The following is an 8,147-nucleotide window of genomic DNA, read 5'->3' on the forward strand; positions in this document are numbered from 1 at the left end:
ACCATGGGGTTTATACCAAAGCTCTAGAATGGGCGGGAGAGTGCGGATGACTCTGCAGCACCGATTGACCAAACATGAGGTCCTCATTAGCCAGGGTATCAAATTTGTAGAACTTCGCAAAGGTGTTTGAATCCGACCAAGTAGCTGCTCGGCAAAGTTGTAATGCCGAGACCCCCCGGGCAGCCGCCCAGGACGAGCCCACCTTTCTGGTAGTATGGGCCTTCACCGATTTCGGTAACGGCAATCCAGCAGTAGAATGAGCCTGCTGAATCGTATGACAGATCCAGCGCGCAATAGCCTGCTTGGAAGCAGGAGCCCCAATTTATTGTGAGCATACAGGACAAACAGAGCCTCTGTTTTCCTGAACTGAGCCGTTCTGGCAACATAAATTTTCAAAGCTCTGACTACATCGTGAAACTTCGATTCCAGCAAGGCGTCAGTAGCCACTGGCACCACAATAGGTTGGTTCAAGTGGAACTTTCAGCAGAAACTGCTGACGAGTCCTCAACTCTGCTCTATCTTCATGGAAGCTCAAATAAGGGTTATTGTGAGACAAGGCCGCCAATTCAGACACCCGCCTTGCGGATGCCAAGGCCAACATCATGACCACTTTCCAAGTAAGGAATTTCAACTCAACTTTCTGTAAAGGTTCAAACCAATGAGATTGAAGGAATTGCAACACCACGTTAAGATCCCATGGTGCCACAGGGGGCACAAAGGGAGGTTGGATGTGCAATACGCCTTTCACGAACGTCTGAACTTCTGGAAGGGAGGCCAATTGTTTTTGGAAGAAAACTGATAAAGCTGAAATTTGAACTTTAATTGAGCCCAACTTTAGGCCCGCATCCACACCGGCTTGTAGAAAATGGAGAAAACGTCCTAACTGAAATTCTTCCGCAGGAGCTTTCTTGGATTCACACCAAGACATGTATATTCTCCAAATACGGTGGTAATGTTTAGACGTTACTCCTTTCCTGGCCTGAATAAGAGTGGGGATGACTTCCTTGGGAATACCCTTTCGGGTTAGGATTCGGCGTTCAACCTCCAAGCCGTCAAACAAAGTCGCTGTAAGTCTTGGAACACGCACGACCCCTGCTGTAACAGATCTTCCCTCAGAGGAAGAGGCCAGGGATCTCCTATGAGTAATTCCTGAAGATTTGGATACCAAATCCTCCTTGGCCAGTCTGGAACAATGAGGATCGCTTGAACCTTTGTTCTTCTTATGATCTTTATCACTTTTGGAATGAGTGGAAGCAGAGGAAACACGTACACCGACTGAAACACCCACGATGTCACTAGGGCGTCCACTGCTATTGCTTGAGGGTCTCTCGACCTGGAACAATATCTCTGAAGTTTCTTGTTGAGGTGAGACGCCATCTTGTCTATTTGAGGAACTCCCCAAAGACTTGTCACTTCTGCAAAAACCTCTTGATGAAGACCCCACTCCTGGATGGAAATCTTGTCTGATGAGGAAGTCTGCTTCCCAGTTGTCCACTCCTGGAATGAAGATCGCTGACAGAGCGCTTGTATGCCTTTCCGCCCAACGGAGCACCTTTGTGGCCTCTGCCATTGCCGCTCTGCTCTTTGTTCCGCCCTGGCGGTTTATGTACGCTACTGCTGTTATGTTGTCCGACTGAATCAAGACGGGCCGATAGCGAAGATGTTCCGCTTGCAGAAGGGCGTTGTGAATGGCCCTTAACTCCAGAACGTTTATGTGTAGACACATTTCCTGGCTTGACCATCTTCCCTGGAAGCTTTCCCCCTGCGTGACTGCTCCCCAGCCTCGGAGACTCGCAACCGTAGTCACTAAGATCCAGTCCTGGATCCCGAACCTGCGTCACTCTAGGAGGTAAGAGCTGTGCAGCCACCACAGGAGTGAGATTCTGGTCTTGGACGACGGGCTTATCCTTCGGTGCATGTGCAGATGGGACCCGGACCACTTGTCCAACAGGTCCCACTGAAAAACTCTGGCATGGAATCTGCCAAACTGAATGGCCTCGTAGGCCGTCACCATCTTCCCCAGCAACCGAGTACATTGATGAATCGATACTCTTGCTGGTTTCAGAATTTGTTTGACCAGGTTCTGAATTTCCAGAGCCTTTTCCACTGGAAGAAAAACTCTCTGTAATTCTGTGTCCAGAATCATTCCCAAAAACGACAGCCGTCTCATCGGAACTAACTGTGATTTCGGCAAGTTTAGGAGCCAACCATGTTGCTGCAGAATTGTCATGGAGAGTGTAATGTTCTGCAGTAATTGGTCCCTGGATCTCGCCTTTATCAGATCGTCCAAGTACGGGATAATTGTGACTCCTTGTTTGCGCAGGAGAACCATCATTACGCCCATTACTTTGGTGAAAACCCTCGGAGCCGTGGACAGACCAAACGGCAACGTCTGAAATTGGTAATGACAATCCTGAACTGCAAACCTCAGGTAAGCCTGATGTGGAGGATAAATGGGAACATCTAAGTAGGCATCCTTTATGTCTATCGATACCATAAAATCTCCCTCCTCCAGACTGGAGATCACTGCCCGGAGAGATTCCATCTTGAATTTGAATTATCTCAGGTAGAAATTGAGGGATTTGAGGTTCAGGATTGGTCTGACTGAGCCGTCTGGCTTCGGGACCACGAACAGGTCAAATAAAAGCCTTCTCCCTGTTGCGACAGGGGAACCCTGACAATGACTTGATTGTGACACAATTTTTGTATTGCGGCGCATACCACCTCCCTGTCTGGAAGAGAAGCTGGTAAGGCTGATCGTTGAGGGGGGACGTCTTGAAACTCCAGTTTGTACCCTTGGGACACTATTTCTAAAACCCATGGGTCCAGGGCCGAAAGAGCCCAGAACTGACTGAAGAGCCTGAGACGTGCCCCCACCGGTGCGGACTCCCGCAGATGAGCCCCAGCATCATGCGGTGGACATGGCAGAAGCCGGGGAGGACTTCTGCGCCTGGGAACCGGCCATGGCCGGTGATCGTTTACCTTTTCCCTTTCCCCTAGTAGCAAGGAAGGAAGACCCTCGGCCCTTTCTGTATTTATTGGGCCGAAAGGACTGCATCTGATAGTGGTGTGCTTTCTTTTGTGGTGCAGGCACATAAGGTAAAAATGATAACTTACCCGCGGTAGCCGTAGATACCAAATCAGCGAGGCCGTCACCAAACACACCACCTTTATACGGTAGAGACTCCATAGCTTTCTTAGAGTCAGCATCAGCAGTCCATTGATGAATCCATAATGCTCTCCTAGCTGAGACTGCCATGGCATTGGCCCGTAATCCCAAGAGGCCAATATCTCTCGCAGCTTCCTTTAGGTAGACTGCAGCGTCCCTGATATGGCCTAGTGTCAAAAGAATGCTATCCCTATCCAGGGTATCCATTTCAGATGACAAGTTATCTGCCCATTTTTCAATAGCACTACTCACCCACGCAGATGCAATGGCTGGTCTGAGTAGCGTACCCAGGGTGACATAAATGGATTTCAATGTATTTTCCTGTCTACGATCCGCAGTATCCTTAAGGGCTGCCGTGTAAGGGGACGGGAGAGCAACCTTTTTGGACAGCCGTGACACAGCTTTGTCCACAATGGGGGGTGACTCCCATTTTTCCCTATCCCCAGAGGGAAACGGATACGCCACTACAATCCTTTTGGGAATCTGAAACTTTTTGTCAGGACTTTTATTTATCAGAGCCACATTTGCATTCAAAGCACTCAAAACATTCACCCAATCAGGCGTCGGCGGTGCCGACAGGACCACTCCCACAGCCGTTTGTGTCCCTAACATAGTCTCCTACTGAGAAGAGCACTCTGCCTCAGACATTCCGACACACGTGCACCCAACACACGCAGATACACTGGGCCTATAGGGGACAGACCCACAGTAAAGCCTGTCAGAGAGACACAGAAGGAGAAAATAAGATTTTACTCACCGGTAAATCTATTTCTCGTAGTCCGTAGTGGATGCTGGGAACTCCGTAAGGACCATGGGGAATAGACGGCTCCGCAGGAGACTGGGCACATCTAAAGAAAGATTTAGGACTATCTGGTGTGCACTGGCTCCTCCCCTTATGACCCTCCTCCAAGCCTCAGTTAGGACACTGTGCCCGGAAGAGCTGACACAATAAGGAAGGATTTTGAATCCCGAGTAAGACTCATACCAGCCACACCAATCACACCATATAACTCGTGATAGGAACCCCGGTTAACAGTATGATAACAAATGGAGCCTTTGAACAGATGGCTTGCCATAACAACCCGATATTTGTAACAATAACTTTGTACAAGTATTGCAGACAATCCGCACTTGGGATGGGCGCCCAGCATCCACTACGGACTACGAGAAATAGATTTACCGGTGAGTAAAATCTTATTTTCTCTGACGTCCTAGTGGATGCTGGGAACTCCGTAAGGACCATGGGGATTATACCAAAGCTCCCAAACGGGCGGGAGAGTGCGGATGACTCTGCAGCACCGAATGAGAGAACTCAAGGTCCTCCACAGCCAGGGTATCAATTTTTTTAGAATTTTGCAAACGTGTTTGCCCCTGACCAAGTAGCAGCTCGGCCAAGTTGTAAAGCCGAGACCCCTCGGGCAGCCGCCCAAGATGAGCCCACCTTCCTTGTGGAATAGGCTTTTACAGATTTAGGCAGCGGTAGTCCACCGCAGAATGCGCAAGCTGAATAGTGCTACAAATCCAGCGCGTTTAGTCTGCTTAGAAGCAGGAGCACCCAGCTTGTTGGGTGCATCCAGGATAAACAGCGAGTCAGTTTTCCTGACTCCAGCCGTCCTGGAAATATAAATTTTCAGGGCCCTGACTACGTCCAGTAACTTGGAATCCTCCAAGTCCCTAGTAGCCGCAGGCACCACAATAGGTTGGTTCAAGTGAAAGACTGATACCACTTTCGGAAGAACGTGAGGACGAGTCCTCAACTCTGCCCTATCCATATGGAAAGTCAGGTAAGGGCTTTTTCATGACAAAGCCGCCAATTCTGACACATGCCTGGCCGAAGCCAGAGCCAACACATGACCACTTTTCATGTGAGATACTTCAAATCCACGGTTTTAAGTGGCTCAAAACAATGTGATTCCAGGAACTCCGAAACCACATTGGGATCCCAAGGTGCCACTGGGGCACAAAAAGGGGCTGAATATGCAGCACTCCCTTACAACGTCTGAACTTCAGGCTGACATCCTTCCTGGCTTTGATCAGGATAAGAATGACTTCCTCCGGAATGCCTTTTTCACTCAGGATCCGGCGTTCAACCTCCATGCCGTCAACGCAGCCGCGGTAAGTCTTTTAACAGACAGGGCCCCTGCTGCCGCAGATCCTGTCTGAGTGGCAGAGGCCATGGGTCCTCTGAGATCATCTCTTGAAGTTCCTGGTACCAAGCCCTTCTTGGCCAATCCGGAACAATGAGTATAGTTCTTACTCCTCTTTTTCTTATTATCCTCAGAACCTTGGGTATGAGAGGGAGAGGAGGGAACACATAAACCGACTGGTACACCCGTGGTGTCACTAGAGCGTCCACAGCGATCGCCTGAGGTTCTCTTGACCTGGCGCAATATCTTTTTATTGAGGCGGGACGCCATCATGTCCACCTGTGGTCTTTTCCAACGGTTTACCAGCATTTGGAAGACTTCTGGATGAAGTCCCTATTCTCCTGGGTGGAGTCTGCTGCGGAAGGCTGCTTCCCAGTTGTCCACTCCCGGAATGAACACTGCTGCCAGTGCTACCACATGATTTTCCGCCCAACGGGGAAGCCTTGTGGCTTCTGCCATTGCCCTCCTGCTTCTTGTGCCGCCCTGCCTGTTTACATGGGCGAGCACCGTGATGCTGTCTGATTGGATCAGTATGGCTGGTTTTGAAGCAGGGGCCTTGTTTGGGTTAGGGCCTTGTAAATGGCTCTTAGCTCAAGAAAATTTATGTGAAGTGAAATCTCCTGTTTGGACCACAGTCCTTGGAATTTCACTCCCTGTGTGACTGCACCCCAGCCCCGAAGGCTGTCATCCGTGGTCACCAGGACCCAGTCCTGTATTCCGAATCTGCGGCTCTCTTGTAGATGAGCCCTCTGCAGCCACCACCGCAGCGACACCCTGGTTCTTGCCGACCGGGTTATCCGCTGCTGTATCTGGAGATGGGACCCGGACCATTTGTCCAACAAGTCCCACTGGAAATTCCTTGCGTGGAACTTTCCTAATGGAATTGCTTCGTACGAAGTTACCATTTTTCCCAGGACTCGTGTGCATTGATGTACCGACACCTGTCCCGGTCTTAGGAGGTTTCTGACTAGAGATAACAACTCCTCTGCTTTTTCCATTGGAAGAAACACTTTTTTCTGGTCTGTTTCCAGAATCATTCCCAGGAACAGAAGACGTGTCGCCGGGACCAGCTGTGACTTTGGAATTGAGAATCCAGCCCTGCTGTTGCAGCACTTCCCGAGAAAGTGCTACCCCCTTACCAACTGTTCCTTGGAGCTCGCCTTTATCAGGAGATCGTCCAAGTACGGGATAATTAAACTCCCTTCTTGCGAAGGAGTATCATCATTTCGGTCATTACCCTGGTAAAGACCCTCGGTGCCGTGGATAATCCAAACGGCAGCGTCTGGAACTGATAGTGACAGTCCTGTACCACAACCTTGAGGTACTCCTGGTGAGGAGGGCAAATGGGGACATACAGGTAAGTATCCTTGATGTCCAGAGAGACCCTGTAATCCCCCTCGTCCAGGTTCGCAATAATCGCCCTGAGCGATTCCATCTTGAACTTGAATCTTTTGTTATATGTGTTCAAGGATTTTAAATTTAAGATGGGTCTCACCGAACCGTCCGGTTTCGGTACCACAAACATTGTGGAAAAGTAACCCTTTTCCTGTTGAAGGAGGGGTACCTTGATAATCACTTGCTGTGAATACAGTTTTTTGGATAGCCACCAACACTGCCTCCCTGGCAGAGGGAGTTGCCGGTAAGGCAGATTTAAGGAAACGGCGGGGGGGAGACGTCTCGAATTTCAGCCTGTACCCCTGAGACACTGTTTGAAAAACCCAGGGATCCACCTGTGAGAGAGCCCACTGTGCGCTGAATTTCTGAGAGGGGCCCCCACCGTACCCGGGTCCGCCTGAGCAGCCCCAGCGTCATGCTGTGGACTTACCGGACGCAGGGGAGGACTTCTGCTCTTGGGAACTAGCTGTGTGCTGCAGCTTTTTCCCTCTACCTTTTCCTCTTGGCAGAAAAGATGAGCCTCTAGTCCTCTACTTTTCTGGGGCCGAAGGGACTGTACCTGATAATACAGTGCTTACTTTTGCTGTGGGGTAGCTTGTGGCAAAAGTTTTGATTTCCCAGCCGTAGCTGTGGAAACGAGGTCTGAAAGACCATCCCCAAACAGTTCCACCCCCTTATAGGGCAAACTACCCTGTGCCGTTTTGAATCGGCATCGCCCGACCATTGCAGAGTCCATAACCCCCGTCTGGCGGCAATGGTTTTACATATCGCTTATTAGTGATGCCAGTCGGCAAATATCCCTCTGTGCATCACGCATGTATAAGACAGCGTCTTTTATATGCTCTATTTTCAGCAAAATATTGTCCCTATCCATGGTTTCAATATTATCCGACAGGGAATCTGACCACGCAGCTGCCGCACTGCACATCCATGCCGAGGCAATAGCAGGTCTCAATATAATGCCCGTGTGTGTGTATATAGCTTTAAGGGTAGTTTTCTGCTTTCTATCAGCAGGTACTTCAGGGCGGCCGTATCCGGAGACGGTAGTGCCACCTTTTTTAATAAGCGTGTAACCGCTTTTTCTACCCTAGGGGGTATTTCCCAACGTGACCTATCCTCTGGCGGAAAAGGGTACGCTGCTTAGAAATTATCAATTTCTTATCGGGGGAAGTCCACGCTTCCTCACACACCTCATATCCATTTCTCAGATGCAGGAAAACTACTGGTAGTTTTCTGTCACCAAACATAATACCCTTTTTTGTGGTACCTGGGGTATTATCAGAAATGTGTAATACATTTTTCATTGCCTCAATCATGTAACGGGTGGCCCTATTGGAAGGTACACTAGTCTCATCGTCGTCGACACTGGAGTCGGTATCCTTGTCAACATCTGTGTCTGCCATTTGAGGTAGCGGGCGTTTTAGAGCCCCTGATGA

Source organism: Pseudophryne corroboree, chromosome 6 (genome assembly GCF_028390025.1).
Source record: "Pseudophryne corroboree isolate aPseCor3 chromosome 6, aPseCor3.hap2, whole genome shotgun sequence".
Lineage (NCBI taxonomy): Eukaryota > Metazoa > Chordata > Amphibia > Anura > Myobatrachidae > Pseudophryne > Pseudophryne corroboree.